Consider the following 27214-nt stretch of genomic DNA (forward strand, 5'->3'; position numbering starts at 1 on the left):
ATGAAGGTGTCATTCAAAGCAATTCCAATCAAGATCCCAACAAGTTTTTCTTTCTTTTTTTTTTTTTTTTGGCAGAAATTGACAAATGGATTTTAAAATTCATGTGGAACCAGAAAGACCAACAGCAGCCAAGGCCATCTTGAAGAAGAACGGAGCAGAGGGAGACACAGAATCCGAAGCAGGCTCTGGGCTCCGAGCTGTCAGCACAGACCCCGATGCGGGGCTCGAACTCACAAACCATGAGATCATGACCTGAGCCGAAGTCGGTGGCTCAACCGACTGAGCCACCCAGGCGCCTGTTCTTTTGCCAGATAGAAAGCTACAATAATTAAGACAGCGTGATAGAGTCAAGGATTGACAAACTCAAAAATGAGCATAGATAGTCCAGAAACTTATCCACAAAAAGGATAGTTCAACCAAGGGGAGTAGAATGCTCTTCTCAAACAGTGGTGCTGGGTGAAGTGGATATACACGTTGAGCCAATATGAATCTCAATTATTACTTCATTCAGTATACAAAATTATTTCCAGATGGATCGCAGATTTAAATGAGAAAGGTAGAACAATAAAGCTTTTAGAGGAAAATGTAACAGAACATCTTTGGGAACCTGAAGTAGGCAGGTTTCTTAAGTGGAACATAAAATCACTAATCATAAAGGAAACAGTAATAAATATGACTATATAAAAATTAAAGACGTATTCATCATGAGACACTATCAAAAGAGTAAAAAGGCAACTCACAGGGGTGCTTGGGTGGCTCAGTCGGTTTAAACATCTGACTTCAGCTTGGGTCATGAACTCATGGTTCATGAGTTTGAGCCCCACCTCAGGCTCTGTGCTGACAGCTCAGAGCCTGGAGCCTGCTTCAGATTCTATGTGTCCCTCTCTCTCTGCCCCTCCCCAACTCATGCTCTGTCTCTCTCTCAAAAATAAATAAACATTAAAAAAAATTTAATTAAAAAAAAAAAGCAACTCACAAAGTGGGAATAGATATTTTCAGTACAAGTACCTGAAAAAGGACTCTAATATAGTGTATATAAAGAACTTCTACAAATCAATACGAAAAAGAGGTAACCCAATAGATAAATGGGCAAAATACTTGAACAGGGACCTCACTGAAAACTAGTTATCCAAATGGCCAGTGGACATATGGAAATAAGCTCATCTTTGGGGCGCCTGGGTGGCTCAGTTGGTTAAGCATCTGACTTTGATCTTGACTCAGGTCATGATCTCATGGTTCGTGGGCTCAAGCCCCACGCCAGACTCTGTGCTGACAGCGTGGAACCTGCTTGGGATTCTCTCTCTCTCTCTCTCTCTCTCTCTCTCTCTGCCTTACTCTCTCTCTCTCTCTCTCTCTCCCTTTCTCTGTCCCCCCCTGCTTGTTCTCTCTCTCTCCCTCTCTCTCAAAAATAAAGAAAACTTAAAACAAAAGAAAAGAAACTCGCCTTCAAGAGGCATCAGGGAAATGCAAATGAACCATCACTGTATACTTACCAGAATGGATAAAAGGAAAAAGACAGGAAACATCACATGCTAGTACGGTTGTGAACAACTGTATCTTCCTACCCTGTTGGAAGAATAGTAAACTCACTTTGGAAAGCTGTCTGACAATTCTACTAAAACTGAAAGCATGTATACCCCATCACCCAATGATTCCATTCTTATACCTACCCCACAGAAATGTGCATATACGTCCACCAGAAGACACGAACTAGAATGTTCACTGCAGCACTGTTCACAACAAGAGCAAGCTGGAAACGACTCAAAAGCCCACCAGTGGTTGCATGGTATCGCTCCATTGTGGCATAGATCCACGCAACTCGGCGATGAGAACAAGCGAACTTCTGTTGTACACAACGAAATGGGTGAATCTCACAAGTGTAGGGCTGAGGGGGAAAAATCAACACGTAATGAACTCACAGACATCATGTGGCAAAAGAAGTCAGACGCAATGGGGTACCTACCCCACGACACAACTTACAATTGCATTTATGAAAGGTACAAAAAGAGGCAAAGCTACTCTACAGTTTTAGAAGTCAGGAGAGTGGTGACCCTGGGTGGGATGGGGTGGTGGCTGGAAGGGGGCATTTGGGGAGATCCTGGGGGTCTGGTCATGTTCTCCTTTTTGACGTGGGTGCTATTTGCACAGGCGTATTCAGTTTGTGTACATTCAACATGCTCTCATTCCCAATACTTGCCTTTTGCTCTATGTATATTTGAGTTGAAAGGTTCTATTGTTAAAACCAAGTGTTAAATAATCAGGGAAGAGAAGTTAATTAAATGCTGACAATTAAGCACCAAAGGACTGGCACAGGCTTAGGTGCTGTAAGAGCTCAGAGGTAAGAAGTAGTCCCCAGGGGTCTTCCTGGGGGAAGGGGTGCTGGAGTGGTCTCAAGCAGCAGACAGGCTTTGGATAAAAAGGCAAAGGTTCTTTGGCTCCAGACCAAAATGTAAAAATAAAATAAAATAAAATAAAATAAAATAAAATAAAATAAAATACCTTTGAAAAGTAGGTCAATGATTATAGCTTATTTTTTCTATCCAGAGAAGTCCTTCTGACCAGCTTAGCACAATTCTCTTTTTTTTTATGTTTATTTATTTATTTTGAGAGAGAGAGAGAGAGAAAGAAAGAGAGAGAGCAGAGAGGAGCAGAGAGAGAGAGAGAGAGAGAGAGAGAATCCCAAGCAGGCTCCATGCTGTCAGCACAGAGCCCAACATGGGGCTCTATCTCACAAACTGTGAGATGACCTGAGCTGAAATGAAGAGTCAGATGCTTAACTGACTGGGCCACCCAGGAGCCCCTGGCCTAGCACAATTCTTGAAGGAAAAGACTCACTGCAAATTTTAGCACGGAGTAGTGGGTATGGAGGAAGGCAGACATAACTGTAAGATCCTACTGAAGTTACTTTGATTCTCTTAGTCTCAGTTTCTTCATCTGTAAAATGGAGAAAATAATGTCCCCCTCCAGGGACCGTGGGAGTTAAATATGATGGTTGGCCCAAAAATGTTAGCTTAAAAAAAAAAAAAAAAGATGAGCCCTACTTGGCCTTTATTGGTCTCCAGATAGTGTATTATATTTTGGGTTTGACCCTTTTCTGGACCTCCTCCCCTGGATGCTCCCCAAGTATCTGCGGGTGACAATGATAAACATATAAATAGCAGGCTCCGGCCTTCCTGCCCCCCAGGTTGGAACTAGTGTTAACCCACACAGCGGCCGAGGGCCTTGGTGCCAGGATGATTCACAGAGAGGGCTGGAGTGGGTCTGGGCTCGTTATGCAGTTTATGAATTTAATTCCCTTTGGCTGCTCCATATGCCCTGCCTGGAGATGAAGCAGCACTTTTATCTGAGGACAAGAAGCCAGCTCACAGTGGGTTCTCAAGTCCCCTGGTGCCAAATGTGCTTTGGTTTGTCAGACGCTTGGAGGCTGCTCCCTCCCACTGAAATCCTGGGGCGGGGGGGGCATGTCGGGAGCTTCAGGACTCCCGGGAAACAAGAGACGGAGGGTGAACTCAAATGTCTATTGCCAAGTCCGCTGCTTCTTGGGATTTACCACCTCTGGCCTGAGCCTCTCGTGGCAGCCTCCTAAATGGTCTCCAGACTCTCCTCCTCATGCCTGCCGTCGGGGTGAGGGTCAGGCTCAGAGCAGGCTGTACACGATTCTTGGATCTGGCCTTGCTGAGCACTGGAGACCCTTCAGGGAGACCACTAGGATGGTGGAGTGTGCGGGGGGCGGGGAGGGGGGCAGTGGTGACGGTGGCAGGGCACAGGGAGCTGGCTGGTGAGACACGAGCTGTTGGAAAAGCTATTAAGGAAGTAGAGGCCACAGGAAGTAAGGTAGAAGCAACCGGAAGTAGAGTCAACAGGAAGTCAAGTCAAACCATCAGATAATAAAGCAGAATCCACAGAAAGAAAACCATCTGGTTGGATGTCTGGGTGAGGCGGGAAGAGTGAAGAAGGGCAAGGAGGAGTGGAGAGTGCCTTCCCTGGTTCTTTCCTGGGACCGGTGTGGATGGGGTTGCCATTCGCTATGAGGGGGAACACAGGTAGAAGAGCCAGGCGTCTTCGCCTGCCCCCCTTCCCCCCTGCAGAAACAGAACCCAAGAGAAAGGCTGGTCGTGGGGTTGTTCATCTGCGAATGTAATGCCAGAGAGCAGGAATGAGGGCGTGAGGAGGGGTGCAGGAAGAACTCATTCCCAGTTCAAGGTGAATATAGCAAAATAAGAAAGGCACGTCCCCGTCCTTGGGAGCCCACGGTCTCACAGGAGCAACAAACAGCCAAGTCGTACAGCAAGTGTGCTCCTACTGCTAGTTGGTGGTGATGCCTCTTGGCTGCTCTAAATTAAGTGCTTTCCCATGAATCTGCTCATTTACCTCTCACGGCATCCTCCTACTATCCCCTTCCCACAGACAAGAAAATGGTGAGGCGTTGTCCAAAGTCATAAGCTGGGAAATGGTAGAACTAAGATGGCCAGCCTTTGAACCCCCGTGGAAGTCTCAAAGGAAGCAGGTGCTGAGTCCAACGGGGAGGAGGGGACAGATCTGCCATCACCTGGTGGGAACAGTTCCCCTTTGTAGTTTTGCAAAGGCGCTCACATCCATGGTTTAATCAGTAGTGGGGATGCAGGGCAGAATTTGCCATTATTATCTTCATTTTGCTCAAGTGGAAACAGGAGACAATGGGGCAGTGGGGGGGGGGGGTGTCTTTCCCCTGGTCACGCAGAGGATTCTCAGTGGGGCCACTGCAGGATTTGGGCCACCTCTGCCCGGTGAGTGGGGGCCCTGCTCCAGGACGGGACTGACCAGCACGGCCCGGGTCCATCACCGTTCCAGGGCTGTCCCCAAGTGAGTCAGGCACCGTGAAACAGACTCAGTTTTATCTGTGCTAATTTCCTCCCTCTATAAAGAATTTGGGCTACAGAAAAGAATGGATTCCTCAACGCTGAAAGCAAATGTCACCTGTAACAGTGCCTGCTGATTCCGCACAAGGAGGGAAATTCTTCTTCTGCAGACCACATCTCTGGGGTCTTTCTCCCAGAAATCCAGCCACGGGCCGTGGGCCAAGAAGCATATGGCAGCAGCCACACTTCAGGTAGCAGAGGACATTTGCACACCCTTTGGTTGGATTTTAAAAAAAACAGCGCCAGGATACTGAGTGTCCCGAGGGCAGGTGGCCAGGAAACAGGCAAGTGTGAAGTTCTTACCGTGACAGCCGGTAGGGATGAGGCTGCTGACCTGCCTCTGAGGACCTGTGTGCGAGTTCTGCCTCTTCCGCCTGCTCACTGCACAGCCCCGGGGACCCACCTCCCGGCTCTGAGCTGCAGTGCTCCCACCAGCCTAACAGTGGAGGGCAAGGATTATTGAGCTAGCTCTGCGTGAGCATGAATTCTGGACCAGCTGAGCGAGCTTAGGCAGATGATCTACCCTCCCCTTGCTCAGTCAACTTGTCTGTAGAGAGGACGTGATAAAGGGGCAGTTGGGGGGATTAGATGGGTTAACGCTGGCAAGGTGCCGAGCAGGGGCCTGGCACCTTCTTCCTTTAAAACCTTCCCTCCAAGGCCGCCTGGGTGGCCCAGTTGGTGAAGTGTCCGATGGACTCTTGATTTCCACTCAGGTCATGATCTCACGGTTCACGGGATTGATCCCTGCATCAGGCTCTGCACTGAGAGCACCGAGCATGCTTGGGATTCTCTCCCATTCTCTCTGCCCCACCCGCACTGTCTCTCTCTCTCTCAAAATAAATAAATAAACATTTTTTTTAAAAACCTGCCCTCCAGAGAGACTCTGGCGGTGGTCTGTAAGCCATACTCCCCACTGCCCAGCATCTCCACTCACTTCCTTTGGCCTCCCACACTTGCCACCACCCATCCTTCTCCCCGTGCCAAGGCATGAGCTCCCTGTCCTGGCCTCTGACCACCACGTACACTGCCCTCCATTGACCATCATGCTTAGTGTGAGCTCCCCGGGACCCTAGCTATGGGGTCTTCTGACGTTCATCGTAGTTTTTTAGCTCAGCGGAACTCCTTGAGATCAGAGACCAAGTGCCATTCATGTTTGTATTCCCTGACGTCCTGAGATCAGTGTCAGGGCCAGCAGACATGGCCAAGGAAAAATAATGATAAGTAAATACACAAATACATAAACATACACATATACATGCATAGGACTCTCATGCTGTACATTTACATATACTCATATATATGTAGAAATATATGTGTTGCTACACATGGCATAGTATATGTAGTGTATGTGTATACACATACGTGCATGTGTTCTCAGGCTCCGTGTGATCCTCTCGGCAGCCCCATGAAGCGGGTACTGTTAGGGTCTCCATGTTGTGGAGAAGGAAACTGAGTCAAGCAGATGCTAAGTGACTTGCCCACGGCCTCACAGGGATGCTGGCAGTCTGGCTCAGAGTCAGGGTTCCGACCTCACGCGAGTGCGCCCATCTCTAGATGAGACGACGCGGGGCTGGATGTGGATGGAAGACGGATGAGTTGGACAAGATGCCCAGCTCCAGCTCACTGAGCAAGGCTTCTCTTGTGCTGATGCCCCCCTCCACCACAACCCCGTCCCCCGAGTTATTCTGCAGGCAGTTTGACCCCTTTGCTCTGCACACACTCCCACTTTGTAGTTGGAAGGGACACCTTTGACTGGTCTTTCAGGGACCTTCCAGTGACCTGGAGGTGATTTTCCCTGGAAGCATCTGTCATGAGAGTTACTCAGCTCCTTGGCCAAGTCATCTCCTACTATGACATCAGGGCTTCAGACTGGGATCCGAATCCCTAGACACCCACACCTGCCTCTGGAGGAGCCAGAATGAATTACTCTGCTTGCATTAGATCCTGGGACCGAGGGTAGAGAGAATCCTTAGGAAGAATCTTAATGCTTTTCACCTAGATTCAGAGCGACTAAAGAATGAAGCTTTTAGGGTCACACCTATTGTTTCCTCCTGATGACCTTGGGCAATTTTATCCCTTCCAGGGCTTCAGCTTCCCCAGCTAGAACTTGAGACCCTCCCTAAGGTCTTTCTTATTTAATAGCCCCTGAGCCCAACGACTGTCTTCTTCCTTCCAGTGGCTTTTAGATCCCAGGGGCTGACCCTGGTCTTTTTTCAAAAGCAGGTAGCACAGCTAGCCGATTCTTCTATACAACACGCATTGCCACAGCGAGGACCCAGGGTAATATATTTTGCCGTGCCAGACAGAATAGCGCCGTAGGCTTTTTTTGGTTTGTTTTTTAAGAGGACAATAAAAAAAGGAGAAGTACCCTGGTAGGAGGTTGACTTTTGCCTACCTAGTTAAATCTGGGGGAGAATCCTTCCTGAAAAAGAATGCCAACAAAATGTGTCTCTCAAATTCATTATGATCACTGACTCAACGTTGAATAAGCAATATCTTTCTCCTGTGTTCCTCTGACTTGCATAGTTCTTTTTTCTAAATTCGGGTATTCCTTCTTTCAACAAACACCGTGCTTTTAGGCACCGTGCTGGATGCTGGGGGTTTGCAGATAATGATGATGATTGCGAAATCAGGTACCAGGCCCTGGGATAAGGACCTTCATGCATCATCCTATTTAATCCTCCGAGGCAGGTGCTCGTGGTATCCCCATTTCATAGAGGAAGAAGCAGGCTGAGCTTGATTAATTGTTTAATGTCACCACCAGTAAATGGCAGAGGCGAGGTCAAGCTGTGTGTATTCTAGAGCCTTTAAACCACCGCAGTGCTGGCTGAGACCGTACCCTTCCTTTGAAATGGACTGTGGACATTTCTCACTCTCCTATGATGTGTCTGGACACATCTTTAGAGATTCTTGTTTTAGACCGGGAGTCAAACGGTGCCATTTCAGCTTGAGGACAAGTCTCCTAACCCCATCCCTCCATCAGATCGCTACCCGTAAGCCCCCCGACTATCCAGAAAGCCTGTGGCAACCGCTGTAGAGACACAAAAGGTAAATATGTTAGTGCAGGTGTTGGGATAAGGGTCTTTAGAAAGCATAATGGGGACGCAAGGAAGAATTGGCTTCTCCGGAGGGGATGGTAGGGCCGACCCCACCTTTGCAGTTGGAAACGACGCCTCTGACCAGTGTGCCAGTGACCTGGAGGTGATTTTCACATCTGATATTTGTCAGGACAGGCAACACTAGCTGTAGGGAATAACGCCCCAAATTTCAGTGGTGCAACACGGTACAGATTGCTGTCTTAATCCAGCGTGGGCGTTCTCGCTCAGGGGTGATCTTGCCCCCGGCCGTTCAGAGACCTGCATCCCCTCATAGTGTCGTTGTGCTGTCCCCTAGGATCTCAGAGCCCTCCGCCCCATCCTCGGTCTCCGACTAGGAGGCGGGGGAAAGGAGAGAGGCCAACCCTGAGAGGTTCTTATAGGGTGGGGTGAGCGACTCTTCCCACTTGGGGCTCACAGCCCAGGATGCAGAGACACCCAGCTGCAGAGAAAGCTGGGAAATGGAGTCTGGCTGCGTAGATAAGAGGGAAGGACGCAGGTTTGGAGCTGGTTGGTCCTCCACGTTGTCTCCACACCCAATGCACCTTGTTTCCCTGTAACTGTTCCTCTGCAGGTATGTGTTCCCATCAGAGCGTGAAGTGGCTTCATGAGGGAACAGAAGGCCTTGGGCATAAGAGGGGCTCTGCACGTCTCTGTCGGAAGACTGATAAGCGCATAAAAGGGGACTTGAGTCGGATCTGATTTGAATTTAACGTAATTTTGACCTCACGCCATGATTCTGTGTACATGAAGAGTTCTAACTCACCGCACATGCAATGCTTTCTCGTGTGTAGGAGGAGTTCTCATTTGGAAAAGAAAATCAATGCTTGGAATGTGAAGAACCTTTATGCCTGGCTAGCCTGCCTGTCCCGGCCATTAAATCAAGCCTGAGCACTGTCACTCGCGGGATGGCAGTACACGGGATGCATCAAACTAGCCTGTCTGCTCCTCCTGCATGAGTGTCATAAACCCAGCGGACAGCAGGGTGGCAAACATCATCATTCTCTGCAAAAGAGACAGCGTTTTCTTTGTCAACGACGCTCGCTATTGGGAACGTGGTTGGCCAACATTGCCCCCTCCAACCGCCATTTGCCATTAAGGAAAGATGGCGGGAGGGCGAGTGAGGAGAACAGCAGCTGCCAAGTGTTAAAGGAAGCCCTGGAATATGATGCCAGGATTCCTCAGCACTCCTGACATCTGGGGCTGCGTCGTTCTTCGTCGTGGGGGCTGCCTTGGGCATCACTGGGGGGTACTGGGTAACGTCCCAGGCTTCCACCCATACCCACCCCCCCCTTCCCCAACTGTGACAACTTAAAATGTCTCTAGACATTGCCAAATGCAATGGGGACAAAAGTCTCTCAGGCTGAGAACGGATCTAGAGGGGCGTCTGGGTGGCTCCGTCGGTTAAGCGTCTGACTTTGGCTCGTCATGATCACACAGTCCATGAGTTCGAGCCCCACGTCCGGCTCTGTGCTGACAGCTCAGCCTGGGGCCTGCTTCGGATTGTGTGTCTCCCTCTCTCTCTCTCTCTCTCTCTGCCCCTCCCCTGTTTGTGCTCTGTCTCTGTCTCTCTCTCAAAGAATAAATAAATATTAAAAAAAAAAAAAAGTCTCTTGCTCTACTGACTGAGCCAGCCAGATGCCCCTGGTGCGAGTTTTTGAAAAAGAGAGAGAGAGAGACAACAGACCTAGAGAGCTCCTGATGAAAAGTGTGGATGTGAGGGCCACATCTCCAAGTTTTCTCCTGCACCCTGTGTAAGGAGAAGTACACGAATCACGGCGTGTTATCGTTTCTGACAAGGATCTGCATACACCTCAGTAACGTTTAAGGGAAATGGGGCTGCAAACTCTGAGCAGTCACCTTTCCTCCCAGCAGACGGTGGGGCTGGAGGGAAGGGCCTCGTGGCCCAGGCTGCCTCGAAGGGGCTGTTCCGGCAAGATTGTTCCAGATGACGTGTCATACGGGGGCGTCCACAGCGGGGGGGGGGGGGGTTGCTTTCCCAATGGCCTTGCTCAGCTCCAGATGCTCACAGAGAGAACCCCCAGCACCAGGAGGCCCAGAAGCCTCGGTCACAGCAGCTGCCGGAGGGGCCACACTCAGCTCTCTGCACCCACTGCCCTAACTCAAAGCGAAGGGCGCTTTGCTCAGTGTGGTTCCCCAACCTGAAAGAACACAGTCGGTCCAGGAGTGACCGTGTCAGGCCTCTTTACATCTGGCTTCTCCTTTCTGGTTTTAGGTCTGCAACAACCGTAGAGGAGGGAAGAGCCCTAGCCCCACTTTACAGATGAGGAAACTGAGGCCGAGGGAGGTCGAGCGACTTTGCCAACAAAGACTCGAACCTCACATCATTCAAATCTCAAAGGAGGGTCCATCGAGTTTGGAATTGAGGGCCGTTTCTCCTCTTGCGTGGCTGCAGCTTAAAAGGCAAAGCTAGGAAGGAGTTTGCCATGATGAGCTCCGGGGCACACAGGCTTACACAGGACGTGCATACATCTCCTTCTGCCTCCCTTCCTTAGGTAGGACGCCCTGGGGGTGGGGGCTTGGGCTCTGGAATCAGATGGCTACTTTCACATTCCGGCTCCACCAGGACCAAGGCTTCAGCAAATGCCTTAACCCCGCCTGAGTCTCAGTTTCCCCGCATGCAGAACAATAATAGTCACTGCCCATCAGGCTTGTGAAGCTGATGCACGGAGCCATCAGCACAGTGTCCTGTGACTGTCATGCTCACTTCCCCTGAGCCGCGATTGTCCCTTGCGCGTTTTGTTTTTCTGCCACTCAGTACAGCTGGCTCTCCATAAATGGGGGTGAATCCCTCACAGAATAGGTTTGTTTTTGTTTTTGAGAAATGTAATTAAAATCTGGGAAGAGTTCACTAATCCTGGAGAGAAGATAAGTCCCCGCTATGTGGTTCGGCCCCATGTCTATTATCTCAGACGCGTTGGAGTATGCTGTCCTTTAGAGGATGCTTTTTCCCTTTTTTTTTTTTTCAAAGTAATTAGTATTCATTAGTTTAGCAAATTTTAATGAGACAGGCAAGTAGGGTTCAGGAAGCTGGCAACATGACAAAGTAAACGGAGGGCATGGAAGGTGGGGACCGGTTCAAAGGGAGGCTGGGGGGTCACCCACATCTGTCAGGTGGCCTCGGAAGTTCAGGAGGGACAGGACGCTGGCACGTGGGGATGACACAGGAGAATGAGGGCTAGAAGGCAGCTCCTACCAGCTTGGAACTGAGCCACTGGCATCGCCTTCATTTTTATTCCTGTTTAATCCCCACATTTTTAATTTTTATTCCTGTTTAGCCCCCACAACAACCTAATGATGAGGAAACATTCTCCAGAAAGGTCTGAGTCCCTCAGTCTGTCTCCGCCGAACTAATATAGTTACAGAGTTTTTGGTGCATGAGGTCCTTTCATTGGATTATCACAAATTGTATGCCTTGTATATTATTATCCCCTTTTGACAGATGGGGAAATTGAGCCTAGACTAGTTCTGTGGCTTAAACTTAAGCAGCTGTTTCCTGGCAGAGCTTTATGGACACGATGCTGTGTCTCAACCTCTGTCAGAACCAAGTGGGTCTGGGCTAAAGGAGAGGAAATGACAGTTTGCTGGGGGGACGGGTTGCTGATACTTTCAACGGGGAAACAGCTTCACAATGTTTTGCCTTCAACATTTTGCACTTCTCCCATTGTGAGAAGTCCAAGGTTGGGGAGACTAATTGGATCGACAGGAAATAAGGGAAGGGCGGAGGCAACATGGAAAGGAAGCTGGCAGTTGGAAGGAAGGAGTGACCCTCAGGGAGTGGAATGGTGGCCAGCCAGAGTACATTTGAGAAGAAGAAATAGAAGCTGAATATGTTGGCCCAAGCACCTTCCTCACTAGAATAACCAGAAGGATCTCAGAGAAAATGAGACCAATGGGGAGGGGCCGTGACTTTTTGTAGCTCAGACCATGGTAAAGCTCATCAAAGACTTTTGAAACTGGTCCTTGGAACACCCAAAAAAGGAGACCATTTGGATCCTTCTATACTTTCTGTTTCTAGACTCCGTTGTGTCCCTCTTCTCAGAACCACAAGGAGAATTTCAGAGGGCATTCAGAACTGCATTAATTAGATCAGCAGGCCACAGCTTTTGTGTAACTCTTTCGATGCACTTAAATGGCCTGTTTCCCTGGTGCTATTAAGACTGAGCAATGTTTCCTGTAGAGGAGAACTCTTTTTCTCTCTTGACCAGGTTTTCTACCTTGGTCCATAAACTAGGAACTTTTGTTCTTTTGAAAATGTTGGCAATTTCTACCCGTTAGTCTTTCTACCCGTTAGCTCTTCTGAATTCACTGCTCCTAGAAGTAGGAAGAAGGACTTATTGGATTGACAACGTGGGTAAAGGGACTGAGCATGGACTCTCTTGGACTCTCTTGGTTCTCTCTCTTGGCACATGTAGACTGCAGAGAGTGGATCTTCTCTCCTGCTCCTGTTCCCCATGGGACAGGCCAACCTGGATGGGGCCCAGAACAGTCTTGTGACTGTTCATGGAAGTGACTCAGTGGAAGCTTTCTTGGCCCCTCTGTGATGGACTGGGTGTGACTTGCTCCCAATTCTCCTTTAGCTGGTTAAGTGTCTCTTCTGCAGACCCGATGCGCATGTTGTGTATATTCCATGATCCAGGCTTCTTAGAGGAGGTGAAAACTATGCTCAGATGTGAGAAATCAGTCAATTGGATTGGGATTGGATTCCAAGTGGATTGCAAGAACATGTAAGATGTACCTTTAACTGGGGAGGGTTGAATTAAAGGAAACAAAGCTGTAGGAGACTAGTGAGGAGACGGTTATGGGAATTTAGGGAGAGATGTTAAGGTTATAATATAAAACAATGGGAGATATTAAAAAAAGGAAATGATTTAAGAGATATTGAGGAGGGAAAATAACCATAACCTGGAGATCTATTGGTTGTGATGGGTAATGGGGAGAAGGAGTCAAGGATGATTTTCAAGTTTAACCAGACAGATGGTCATGCTACCAACTAAGAGACAGAGAACACTTTAGGACATGTTGAGTTTGAGGAGCCAGTGATGTATCAAGGTGGAAAGATCTTGTATGCAGATAAGTACGAGTCTGGCTCACTGGAAGAAGTTTCTGGTTGATAATACAGTCTTTGGAGTTGTGGGTATTTGGTTGGTAATTTGAAAAATGGCACTAAACAAGAGTCCCCATTTAAGTGATAGAAAGAGGAGAAGAGGCCCATGGGGAATCCTGGGAAAGAATAAAAGTAATATGAGATAAACCAGAAGCTGAATTGCCATGGAAGACATGGAAATGGGAGAGTCAAAAAAAACCCAGTGATAAGTAGAGTCAAATCTAGGAAGCAGGCACAGTGAGATGAGGCATGGAAGAACCGTATTGTCATTGGTTCTTGGGAGTGGTTCCAGAAGGGTGGTAGAGATAAAGGCCAGTTTTAATGGGCTGAGAAATGAAAGGCAGTCAATGAATGGCCTTAAAGACAACTCCTTTGATATGATGGGAAGAGAAAACCAGGCCAAGAGGTTGCATGATAGCAGAGCTGAGGAGACGTCAGCATGCATCCAGCTGAGAAGAGGAAGTTACAGGTGCAGAACAAGAGGGGACAGTTTGTAGAGGAAGGAGAGACAATATGGAATGGGAAAGAACACTGAAAAAGGACAGGTAAAGGTTTTAACGATGACACGGATGGCCTGATTTAAGAAAGGACTGTAAATTTTTAGCAGAGCTAATCAATGCAGCTGCCTGGTTGTTTGGCCGCTCAGTGATCCAGCCCAGGGGCAGAGAGGGAGACAGAGTTCTGCATTGGTGGAGTGACAGAGTTTTGCCAGCATGTGGTGCAGGCATGGAGGTATGATGGACTCAGGGATGTTAATGGGAGAATGGCTTAGACAATCCACCATGGGATAAAGACTGGGTAGGGATGGAAAATGGGTGTGAGGGAGCCCAAGACCAGGAGAAAATGTAGCATCTGGGGTAGGAAGCATGCCGATGAGGCCTCCATATGGAATTGAAGGCATGAGAAATGGGAAGGTTAGACCAGACTGGGGAACACTAGCTGTTATGACTTCAAAAGGAGGAAGATCCCAAGGAAGTGGCCCTGCAGGGGTGTGTTAGAAAGTCAGTGGCATTAAGAGGGTCAAGAATTGGAGGCTGAGGTGTTGCTGGGTCTGTGGCAGGGGTGCTGAGGCTGGAATAGACCTCCACTGGATCTGCAGTAGGATGTGTTAAAGCATGGTAGACCGACATCTCCCAGGCTTGACACACACAACCACCTGCCTATTGGACGTCCCACCTGGATGGGTACCCTACAGCTACCTCAGACTCAACTGCACAAAAGCCAGTCTCATTGTGATTTTCCCCCAAATAGTCTTCTCTTCTCTCTTCCTGAGTTCCCTCTCTCAACTGATGGCCCCACCATCTACCTAGTAACTCAGGCCAGAAATCTTTATCTCTCTGACATATCTCATATTCCAGTAATTTCCTTCTCTCATCCTACCCATTATTGTTATCAACAACCTTTCTCTCTGGCAAGAATGGCAGCCTACCTACAATTATCCCTCCAGCTCTAATTTAGCCTTTGAGGTCCTATTAGAATGATTTTCTTAAACTGCTACTCAGTATCTCATTTCTCTCCTCAATAACAAAACTTCATACTCTTAACCAAGAGTCTTAGTATTCAAGCCCCACCTTTTCAAATTTTTACTTATTATTTATTTATTTATTTATTTTTGAGAAAGAGAGAGAGAGTGTGAGTTGGGGAGGAGCAGAGAGAGAGAGAGAGAGAGAGAGGGAGAGAATCTTAAACAGGCTCCACACCTAGCATGGAACCCAACATGGGGCTCCATCTCATGACTGTGAGATTGTGATCGGAGCTGAAATCAAGAGTTGGACACTTAACTGACTGAGCCACTCAGGCACCACTAAAGGCCATTTGATGTCTGTCTCTACCCTCATTTCCAGCATCATTTTCTGTATCTTCTACTCATAGATCTCTAAGTTCTAGGCAAACATATTGATCTCCTGTCCTTGGTTCTGGAGTGTTCTACCTCTCTTTCTTCAGGCTGTTCACTCTGCCCGGGATGCTTTCCATCTTGCCCAATATGGTGTTTCAAAGTCCCACCCCCTTTTCAAGAACCAGATCAAATGTCACCCCTTCCATTCCTCTGGTCCCCCTTTGCCTCCTTTCACCTGAAAGTAGCATGTTTGAATTAAACCTCTCACTGTTTGCATTTTGGGGGGTTTCTGGTTGATGCCATGCATACCTGAGCAAACCTGTTGCCCTGTAAGCAGTTGGAGTAAGGGCCAAGTCTTCATCATATTCCATGCTCTTCGCTCCAAGGTACCTGAGCATAAGTGGAACTTTGGAGGCTATTAGAGTCAAGTGGGAGTCCAGTCTCTGCTTGAACGCCGTGTGGCTTGGGTAAGTTTCTGAACCTCTCTGAGCTTCAATTTCCTCCTCACTAGAATAGGGATAATGAAATTGACCTCACGGTAGCATTGTGAGAATTAAGTGAGGCAACAAAAGCAAAGCAATGAACATTTGCCTGGCAGATTGTAGATGTTAAATAAAGCTTCCTCTTCCCTCCAAATTGTAGCTTTGAATATGTGCGAAAAGAAGTAGGCCACGTGAATTCACATGCTACTCATGACTCTACTCCCAAGGGGACCCATTTCTTGGGCAAGGGTGTAGGACCAAGGGGATCTCTCCTCCCTTTCTGCTTTGCTTTCTTGCAAAAAAATTGTAATGAACATTTCATTTTTTTTTAAGTTAGAAAGCATTATTATCAGTAAATGTGCGTGTATAACATATTCATATTGAGTCATGCTATTTTTCACTGACCTCTCTGGAAATTTTCTGGGCTTGCTCTTGAGAGTTTCCACCCAAAGACTGCTAGCTAAGCCTGTAAAATGTAAAATGATCATCTCTCTGAACAATCCCGAAGTTACTTGGATCCCCCACGGGATCCCCCCACTCCACATTCAATTTCCTTTCATCTGTCTCCTGGGCGGCTCCTGAAATGAGAAGTTTTAATTGTTGTTCTCACCAGGGTTTGGAAGGACACACAAGGCATGTTTAATCATTTGTCTTTCCTGCTGGAGTGGGTGATGGATGGGATGCATTAATGTGGTGTTTCCTCCCCGGATCTTGTCGTTACAGCGTGATGTCCAGGCGGGGTCAGCCATCATGCCAGGGGTCTTGAGATATGCAGGGGCCACCCCCAAATCCCAGAGGATGAGAGGTGCTGGACAGGAGAGCAGGCCAGCATGATCCCAAAAGGTGGTGTAGCAGAAAGAACACAGGCTGTCGAGCCAGCCCCAGCTGTGCTAGGTCCCAGCTCTGCTGTGTCCTTGTTTTGTCACGTCAGGCAAATGCCTTGTTTTGTCTCTTTGGTCCTCAGCATGGTCCTGGGGAACATGAGAATACAAATATCTTCTTCCCAGGATTTTTAGCGGTTAAGTGAAGGCCATCGAAGTTCCCCGCCACAGTATACGTGCATGATGCAAAGGGTCAGGTGATGAAAATCCCCTCTTTGCATCTGTAATTTTTCATCTGTCTGCAGAAGATGCCCTTTCAGATAATGTTGACATTTATACGACATTCAATTTCTGAGCAAGGACCAACCACGTGTGCCCAGATGATATGGAAATATCTGCCCCTTACTCTCAGGGCAGTGAAAGTTTAGTGGAGCTCAGGAAAGGCTGATGAGTTACTTAAGTCCTCCAGTCCAGTCTTGTTGGTTGGGCAGAGGGAGATTCTACAGAAGACTCCAGAAAGCAACAGAATCAAGTCAAGCCCAAGACCCAGATCCAGAAAGCACAACCTCCACCCCTGGATGCTAACACCCTTATTTCATAGATAAAGAAGCTGAGGCCCAGGAAGGTTCAAGTGCCCCATTCAAAGATGCACAGCTGCTGCCTGACATGGGAAAGTCAATAACCATTTCTCAGATGAATGAGTGAAAAGGGCCTGAAGATCACTAGTAACTGCCCACTTGTTTTCGGGAGGCATCTGGGCCCCTTTACCCTGTCACGATCTGTCATTTTCAACTTGTTCTATTCATCATTCCAAGGAGCTGCCCTTGTTACCGCATGGCCCTGGTTCAAGCAGGAGTCTGTACCAGACTCCTATACCACCCAGAAGCCCTTGGCATGGAATTCAGGGCTCCACAAAGCTGAACTTGGGTTCACTTGCCTGACCTCATCTCTGGTTACAAAGTTCTTCTTGGTGATTCTAAGCTCCAGATCTCTATAGCCTTTCTGGCCACAGTCCTCAAAGTTTCCTACTTCTTTACCTTTGTTTACCTTGTACCCTTTCCTCACCCTTTTCTTAGCTCAAGGGGCTTTTCCTCAACATTTCCTGCCTTCAGAATTTTAGTTAAACATGATCTCCTTGGAAGGAGTCATGTCCCGTGCTCCCAAAACACTGCCCGTCCCTCTGGAGATGGCTCTTCAAAGCCAGCTGTGGAGTGGAGCCATTTGTGTCTGTTACCCACTTGGGTGAGCTCCTCAGGGATGGAAGAAGAAGACTGATTTGTCTCTGTAGCCCCAACTCCCAGCCCAGGGTTTGCCATTGGGTAGGGGCTCAGTATGCACTAGGTGAATGAATGATTGTATGAACAAATGAGCCTAACTCCCGTTCATCTGCAAGGAGCTTGGGACAAATGAGTATGAGTTGGTTGGTTAGGGCAGTTGAGAGCATGAGTGGTGCTTAGCTGAGTGGGCTACAAAGGATGAGAAGGGGGCCGGGCCCAGATGGGGAGCTTTGGTGAAGACCCTGGCTAGCCTGGGAGTTGTGGACATCAAGAGTGCCATGTGGAGGTGGTGGGTAGACATTACAGTGCTTTGTTGACATGTAATGGATGCTTGTGATGTGCCAGGACTTGAGTTTATCCCATTCCTTACTTCGTTTACTCCTCATGGTAACCCTAAGAGCAGTTCCCACTATTACCCTCATTTGTCATCATTCTCATTTTGCAAACAAAGGGGTGAAGTAATTCACCCACAGAGACCCAGCTAGTGAGTGGTGGAGCTGGGAGCAAAACCACTTCTGTCGGGCCCCAGGGCTTATGCTCTCAGCCACCTCACTGCATTCACATGACATCCAACAAATGGTGCCTTCACCTGCTACAAAGTCTTGCTCAGAGCTAATCCGGGAGCCGAGACTATAAAGCGGACAATGACCTATGCAATGCTAAGAGAACAGATGTCATGGAAATAGCTTGGATCTCTTTGTGCATGTGTGCGTGTGTTTACCAAAGCTGGTTACAACATTCTCTTACTCCATTTGGGCTGCTATAACCAAATACCATAGACTGGGTGGCTTATCAACAATAGAAATGTATTTCTTCTCCGAAGGCTGGAACATCCAAGATCAAGGTGTCAGCAGATTCAGTTCCTGGTGAGGACCTACTTCCCATCTTCTTGCTGGGTCCTCACATGGCAGAAGAGACAAGGGAGCTCTCTGGAGACTTTTTCATAAGGACACTAATCCCATTCAGAAAGGCTCCACTCTCATGACCTAATCATCTCCCAGGGATCCCATCTTCTTATACCATCATATTGGGGATTACATTGCAACGTAGGAACTTAGTTTTGCCTCCCTCTTTGTTTTTATCTTATTTTTCCTACCCTTCCCCTGTGATCATCTGCTAAGCTTCTCAAATTCCACATATGAGTGAAATCATATGACCTCTGTCTTTCTCTGACTGACTTATTTTGCTTAGCATAATACCCTCCAATTCCAACCATGTTGTTTCAAATGGCAAGATTCATTCTTTTTTGTCACCAAATAATATTCCATTGTATATATATACCACATGTTTTTAACTTTTATTTATTTTTGAGACAGAGAGAGAGCATGAATGGGGGAGAGACAGAGAGAGAGGAAGACACAGAATCGGAAGCAGGCTCCAGGTTCTGAGCCATCAGCCCAGAGCCCGATGCGGGGCTGGAACTCACGGGCTGCAAGATCGTGACCTGAGCTGAAGTCGGACGCTCAACCGACTGAGCCACCCAGGCGCCCCTATACCACATGTTTTTAATCCATTCAAAGAGACTCTTAAATACAGAGAACAAACTGAGGGTTGAGGGGATGGAGGAAATGGGTGATGGGCATTAAGGAGAGCACTTGTTGGGATGAGCACTGGGTGTTCTATACAAGTGATAAATCACTGGAATCTACGCTTGAAGTCAAGTATGTTAGCTAACATGAGAATAACAAACAAACAAACATAGGAACTTAGGTGGGAACACAAATATTTAGTCTACAGCAAATGTTTTTTGGGTACAGCTCATAGGTACAGAGGTTGTCACAGTTTACCAAGCTCCCCTCTGTTATATCTCATTTGCTACTCACACCTATCCTACGATGCTGGTACTGTTTTACAGATGGGGCTCAGAAAATGTTAGGTAACGGAAGCATGGTCACATCCTAGCTTGGTGATAGATTTCGAAATTCAGTGCATGTCCATTGCTTTGTCTTATAAGTGTTGGGGTCTTTGAGGATCGTTTGTTAATGACACTCCTCCTTCCCTGTCCAAAAGAGAAAGTGGATGGAACTTTAAGGTTGGAGAACATGGCTTATATCCTTGGGTAAGTGGGCTTAGCAAAATTAAACCCTAGTATTAAACTGACTTACCCACTTAGTCCAAGCAGCTGGAGTGGGACTGTCCATGTGGGAAGAGGTCCACACAGGTTAGTCCTAGGATGTGGAATAGCAGAGAACTCATGCTTTGGTGGGAACACTCACTCTCAAGATGAAGACTGGAGGAAGTAAACTGCCTGATTTATTTTTCCATACTTGCCAATTAGATAGATAAGTCACTTCAGCCCCTGATGAAATTGAGTGAAGGGAGTAGAGAGAGGCCACTAACAAAGTTCCTTCCATGTGGAAAGAGACAGGAAACATAACGAGTTCCATTAATCATGTTCCTTCCTTAACAATGGAAATATCAAGAGGAAGGAAAACAACTTTCCCCTCGTAACAAGAAGAATCACTGAAAAAACTGGACCCACTGTCTATGCCAGATTGTTGTCAAGAAAAGGTATGTGATGCCTGACTTGAAAGGTATGCCTTGCTAGGAAATTTCACTAGAATACAGCTGGTAAAGGAACACGCTTTCCTTTCAGTGCTGTTGAGAACGATCTTTACGTTTCTTTTCTGAGCATCTTGCCAGTGAAGGATGTGGCAGTCAGGTGAAATCTTCTACCTGATTAAACGTGTCAGAAAGTTAAAACAAGAGCCTTCCTGTGTCACGGAGCAAGAATATCCTGTCTCCTTCAAGGTCCTTTTAGCTGGACTAAGACTCAAAATGAGACAGAGTAACAGGAGAAAAAAATCAAATCGAGTAGTGTACATATGGGGAATCCACACAGATGTGGAAACTCCAAAGGCAGTCAGGCACAGTGAGATATGTATGTCATCCTGAGCTAAGAAGAAGGGGTTAGGGGTCTGGAATTTCAAAAGGAAGAAATACACTTCATAGGAAAATGGGGGGAAAATGGATGTTTGGTAAATAAATGTTTGCTGGGCCAGTCAGAAACAATGAGGCATAGAGGGCTGAAAATCAAAGAGGTCATGCTAGGTTCCTTTCTTACCACCATCCCTAGTTCATATAGTAATGGAGTAATCTATGGAGATAGCTCTCTTCCTGGAGCAGGTCCTCTATCTAAATTATTTTTAGGCAGTTTGGGGGGAAGTAAAGAGCGCTTCCTGAATTTTCTGGGTTTTGATGGCCTTTTCTTTTTTTAAATTATTTTTTTTAAGTAGGCCTCACATGCCATGTGGGGCTTGAACTCACAACCCTGAGATCAAGAGTTGCACGCTCCACCAACTGAGCCACCAGGCACCCCTGATTGCTTTTCAACTCAAAATAATCTTCAAACCAAAGTGGCCTGTCTTGGGGTGGCCTGTCCTTGGCCTCTACACCTGAAATTAGCATGATTATGAAAAATAATGGCATTTTAATTTGAAATACACAGCTACAAAATATGAGAAAATTCCTAGGGGTTTTGATGGAAAGCTTATCCAAAGTATTAGAACTCTATTTCAGCCTTAGATGTGTGTCCCAGAGATAAAATTTTAAATAATGTAGAAAGAAACATTCTATGCCTAGGAATATATTCAGTTAAATTTAACTAATAATAATTGTTTGAAAAATACCATACTGTTCCCAGGTGTTTATGCTTTTTTAAAAAATCAGTTTTATTGAGGTATAATTTACATACTATAAAATTTCCCAGCTTTAAGTATATAATTTTATGGGTTTTGACAGAGGTAAATAGCCATGTAATCACTGGTAATAGTTATTAGTTAGAAAAATACCTAATTCCTTATACAGCAGTTTATGCCTTTTATAAATCTTCAAGGGATCATTCTTTGTTCTCTAGAACTTACCACATTTAACCAATTTCATATAGAATTACATTTTTGACTAAGGAAGGGAACAATTAAAAACTTCCTTTGCACGCAGCATGTACTTTGACACGGAAGCGATGTATGAGGGACAGCACAGTCTGATGCAAAGCAAAGTCCTTCAAAAGGGGAGAAAAATATTTGCTCGATAGCAAAATTGATAATCCCAAATTCATAAAGTAGCTGGAAACCCTGGAGCTGGAAAGTAGCTGGAAACATTGCTTTCTTCAGCTCTGGAGTGATGCTCCCCACACTCCCCTAACATCCTCTCAGGGCAGCTCACGCCCATCTCATCCCGCATTTACATAACACTTTACAGTGAGAAAGTGCTTTCACAACCATTTTACAGTTTAAAAAGTGCTATTGCCTCCATTAACTTATTTAATCTCTTCCTGCTTGCCCTGAAGCTAAACAGGTCCTCTAGTGAATTCACTCAGAGTCGGATCCTGAAAATATCCAACTCTGTTTGCCTGCGTCCCTCTTGCCAAGCCTGGCTCTCTTAATGGCAAGGTGGAAGGTTCCACTGCCATCAGGCTAGAAATCCATCCGCACTACCCATCATCCTGTAGGTTCCGTTGCCACTGAACGCTGGGTGTCGGGGGCTGATGAACTGGAGAGTCTTCTCCAACAGTAATTTGGAACTCAGGCTCCAGAGCCAAGACCCCTCTGGGGTCTGGCTGGGATTTGGGATGTGTGAAAGAGCAGTGCAGGAGAAGGCTCCGGAGTGAATCTCAAGAAAGAAGTCTTTTGCCTAATTGCGAGGGTGAGAGAGAGTCCTTAGGTGAGGACGGCAGGGAGTTTTCTCCCCATCTTCAGAGGAAGTGCTCTGCTGGCCCAGGACACAGAAGAGAGATGGAATGGGGGATGACTTATGCCCTTCCCCATGGCAACGCCCACATCCCTGGCCCCAGGTGGGAACAGGTCACTAGGATTAGAATAACACCTTTCGGGGGCAATGCTTTAGGAATCAGAGAACCCGGATCCAAGTGTCAGCTCTGACATGAAATTGCTGTTCGCCCTTGAGCAAGCTTTCTTTGACCTTCGATTGTCTCACCTGTCAAAGGAGGGGAGTTGATTGTCGGGTGTTTTCTAGAACCAGAATTCTAGCACTCTGTGGAAGGAGAGCTAGGGGGAAGAGATACCTAGAAGTTGTGACAGGTGGTTTGAGTGGTGGACAGAAGAATGGGGAGACCGTGTGCACTGCAAACATAGGCATCTCAGCCTAGTGGTGCCCCAGCTCCTCCTTACCTCTTGACGACTCTACTCAGCGTTCATTTTCCCTTCTTCTTCTCTTTGGGTCTTCTTGGACCCCTCAGATTTAGAGCCCTGAGGGATCACCCCAGTTTGTAGTATGACTTGTCAGTAGAAGTGTGAAGGTTTTGGAGTAAGTGGATATTGACTCAAATACTGGCTCCAACCCTCACTCGCCTGGCAGGTCGCCTCTCCTTTCTCATCCATGCCTGTGAAGGAGGGATAATGTTTCCTATGTCCCAGATCTGTTGGGCAGATGATGTGTGTAAACCACTTAACATAGAAGCCACTCAATGAATGACAACTATTGCTAATAATAATAATAATAATAATATTGAAATAGTAGAAGACCTCAGAATCACTGACATTCTCTCCCCCACTTTCTCCCATTCAACACTGTAGGGGCTCTCATGGAGATATCAGAACCATGGCTTGATCATGAGTTCTGGAAGCCCTTCTTCCCCATCTCCCCACAGAGGAAAACAAGGTTGGAGCAAAAAGTCTGGCACTGGGATGTGCCCCAGATCCACACGCACCAGCTGAGAGACCTTGAGCCCTCTGAGCCAGTGTTTCTTGTTTGTTAAATCACTCATTCATTCAGTAGGCTTTTTTTGGGCATTGTGTGCTGGATGGCACTGTGTAAAGGAGATATGTAACCCCAATCTACCTGTCTCAAGGGTTGCCATGGGGACCAGAGGAGATGATGTTAGGGGGCAGTTGGTGGGATTTAAAGAGGGTTCTGAACATTGGTTATTCTTTACTATCACTAAAGTCATTGCTATGGTGATACACAAGGCCAGGTACATGAAACTATGAGGCAGGAAAGGCCAGAGAGTGCTCTTAATGGGGTTCATGCAGAAATCCAGCTTCTGCTGACTTGAAGATGGAGAGGAAACTGACAGCTGGACTGCGCCGCCTGGAAGGGCAGGACCAGGAGGTGATCCTGTTCATCCTGCTCATCCCTGCGTCTCTGGTGCCTCACCACACACCAGGCACAAGCGAGGGTCTCGGAAAGGATTGAAGGGAGCAGGGAGGGATGGGTATGGCAGCTACTTCAGCTGTGTCCACATGAGGCTTGCAGTCCTAAATATTTATATGAAACCAGTAATCACACATGTGATGTTCTCTCCAGCAATGCTCAGCTGCTTGGGTGCCAGCACCTAAAGAAGGTAGTGGAAGAGGGTCATTGAGCTCAATCATGGTGGTACCTGGCCAAGTAAGAGAAATGGGAGGAGAGAGACAACAATGTGGTGCATTCTGCAAGAAAATTGACTTTAAGGGTGGACCAAAGAATCTAAAGTTAGAAGGGGTTGTGCACTGGGAAAGTGCCAGCCCTTGGAATGGAGAATGTGGTCAGATGGAAGAATGGTGGCAGGGGGGCTGGAGTGAGTGACCTGTGGAATTCTTGCAGCTGAGGTTTGCAAGGTGATGTGATCACTGGTGGTGACAATGTCTGGGGTGTGACAATGCGAGTAGGTAATTTTGTTGGGATGAAGAAGGTTTTGGATGTAGAAAGGTCAGGAACTGATGGGCCAAGGAGCTGAGTTATCTACACATATGTTGTAGTCATTGAGAATGAGGTTTTGGATGGAAGAGATGGTGAACCGAGAGTTCAAGTTAGCAGTGAATGAGAGGAATAACAGAGATAAGTAACTGACCAGAATAAGGGGAGGTACAGCTGGGTAGAATGAACATCGAGAAGTGAGGAGGGAAAATGGTCTGGAATAGGCATTATGAAGCAAGGAAGACACTTAACTTGTTCCTGGTGCTGAGATAGGAAGATACTTTAGGCATGTTCTGATACATGGGGACTTGGTTTTCCAGCCAGCAGCCAATTAGAAGCAATAAACCAGGAAGGAGAAAAGACACCAAGAGCTGGCCTAATAGTTGGTGGTAATGCTAGGAGTGGTAATGCTTGGGCTGATGTCAGGGGGGAAACTGATGAACTACACAAAGCATATGCACTCAAAACATAAAGTGGTCCTTGGGGAAATGGCTGTTTCTAGGGCTGGGGAAGGGAATACACAGGATGAACCTGGAGTGTCTTGGAGCATTGGAAAGTCAGGAAGTACAACCAAGAAAATCCACGATGATGGGAGTATGCCAAAGGGATACAGGAGCCAACCAAAGGGGCTCCCGATGACCAGAGCTGCAACAATTTGAATCACAAAAAAAATTGAGTTGTACCAGATTATAACCTGAAGTATAAAATAAATATCCACACATCCATAGTGACATACATACGTGATAGAATAAATAAGTGAGAGAGAATAGACAAATCTCACACGCACAAGAATTCCAAATAATTTATGTAAATCCGCCACCCTCAAGTAGGAGGAGCACAACTTCCCATTCTCCAAGTGTGAGCTCTGCATGGTGACTTCTGAAGGATGGCAGAATAGGCCACCCCAAACTATGACCCTTTGGCATAAAGATTATATTGAGCTGAAGGCAATTGAGAATAAGCAGATATAAGGAAAAGACTCTCACCTCCCTCTACTTCCCAAAAGCAAATGCATACACTTATAAAGGTGTCTCCCCCGTCCTTCTCTGCCAGGAAGGACAGCGTTAATCAATGAGACAACTGTAGGAATCTTAGCCCAGAGATAGCATCTGAGGAATCTACATAACAGATTATACTAACTAGCTCTTATCTTTTATCCATTCCCCCATATATTTGCCTTCCCCAGAAACTCAAAGTCCTTTTCCTTGGTCTTGTCACTTCTGTTCAGTATGTAATTTTGTTTTGTTCAGATGCTCTCTAAGCCTGTGTTTTAACCACTTTTTTGAGTTACTCATCACCAAGTGCTCCCACCTACAATGCATGTGTCAATGCTCTTCTTTGCTTTTCTCATATTAATCTGTCTGTTGTCAGCCTGTCACAGGGATCCAGACAATGACCCTAAGATGGATAGAAGTTCTCCTCACCTACACAGTAGGGGACACTACTGTGCTCTTCCCCTCCAAAGAGTAAAGTATGGGAAAGTGGGGAGGGGAAATGAGGGGAAATGAGTAACTTTACAGGGGATAAACATAAGAAGCATGGCCTCAGTCAGGTGATCAGGACTGAGGACAGCAATGATAAGTCATGATGCTAGTATGTACCCTTCCTTTGCTATCTTCTGGTGATCTGTCTGGTCTTCCTGCCCCAAACCCGTAAGCCCAGCCTAATAATGAGAAAAACACCAGACCAATCCCAACTGAGGGACATTCTACAAAGTACCTGACTCACCAAAACTTTCAAGGTCATCAGAATCAAGGAGAATCTGAGATCCATCACAGCCCAGAGGAGCCTTAGGAGACATGATGACTGAATGGGATATGGTGCCCTGGGTGGGGTCTTGGGACAGAAAAAGAATGCTGTGTTGGAAACTAAGGAAATCTGAACAAAGTTTGGTTCATTAATGACGACAAATGTACCATAGTAATGTAATAAGGTAATGACAGGGGAAACCAGGCATGGGGTGTATGAGAACTCCCTATACTATCATATAGTTTTTTTATAAATCTAAAACTTTTCTTAAATAAAATTAAAACCTTATTTAAAGAATACAGTGGACCAGTTTCTCTCAGTGAAAGGACAAACAACTCTGCATACTTTATTAGGATCTATGGGTCTCAAGACCCTTATTCTAAAATACTAGATATTCATTATGAAATTTATAATTTTGAAAAAATAACATTATTTTTCAGCCACTTAATTTCAGATGGCAGGGATGAATGTAACACCTTTAGAAGGATGTAGAAGACATCTTTAGATCTAATAATGATTAAAAAGTCACTTGCATCATTGACTGACAAATGAATAAAGATGTGGTATGTATATATACACACATACACAATGGAATACTATTCAGCGATAAAAAAGAATGAAGTCTTGCCATTTGCCACAGTGTGGATGGAACTAAAGTGTATTATGCTAAGTGAAGCAAGTCAGAGAAGGACAGATATCATATGACTTCACTCATGTGGAATTTGGGAAACATAACAGATGAACATAGGGGAAAGGGAAGGAAAATAAGACAAAAATAGAGAGGGAGGCCAACCATTAGAGATCTTAAATACTGAGAACAAACTGAGGGTTGTTGGAGGGGCGGTGGGTGGTGCAATGGGTTACATGGGTGACGGGCATTAAGGAAGGCACTTTTCAGGATGACCACTGGGTGTCATATGTTAAGAGATGAAGAGTTTGACTCCTGAAGGCAAGACAACACTGTATGTTAACTAACTTGAATTTAAATTTTAAAAAAAGGCACTGGCACTAGAGATAACGTTGGCTACAACAGTTGAAAGCTCCAGCTTGACTATTAGCCAGACTTGGGCTTGAATCGCATCTACTAGTTGTGTGGCTTTGGGCAAGTACACTCGACTTCTCAGGACCTCAGTTTCTCCATCAGCAAAATGGGAATAAAGTACCTGCTTTGTGTTCAACACTTCCATGAAAATTAAATGAGATAAAACACAAGCAAAGAGTCTTGCAAAAGCTGTAAAACTCCTAGCCCCTGGCATACACTTGACACATGACAACCCTCAAGCAAGTTGTG

The sequence above is a fragment of the Panthera tigris genome, chromosome B3, assembly GCF_018350195.1.
Source record: "Panthera tigris isolate Pti1 chromosome B3, P.tigris_Pti1_mat1.1, whole genome shotgun sequence".
Taxonomy (NCBI): Eukaryota; Metazoa; Chordata; class Mammalia; order Carnivora; family Felidae; genus Panthera; species Panthera tigris.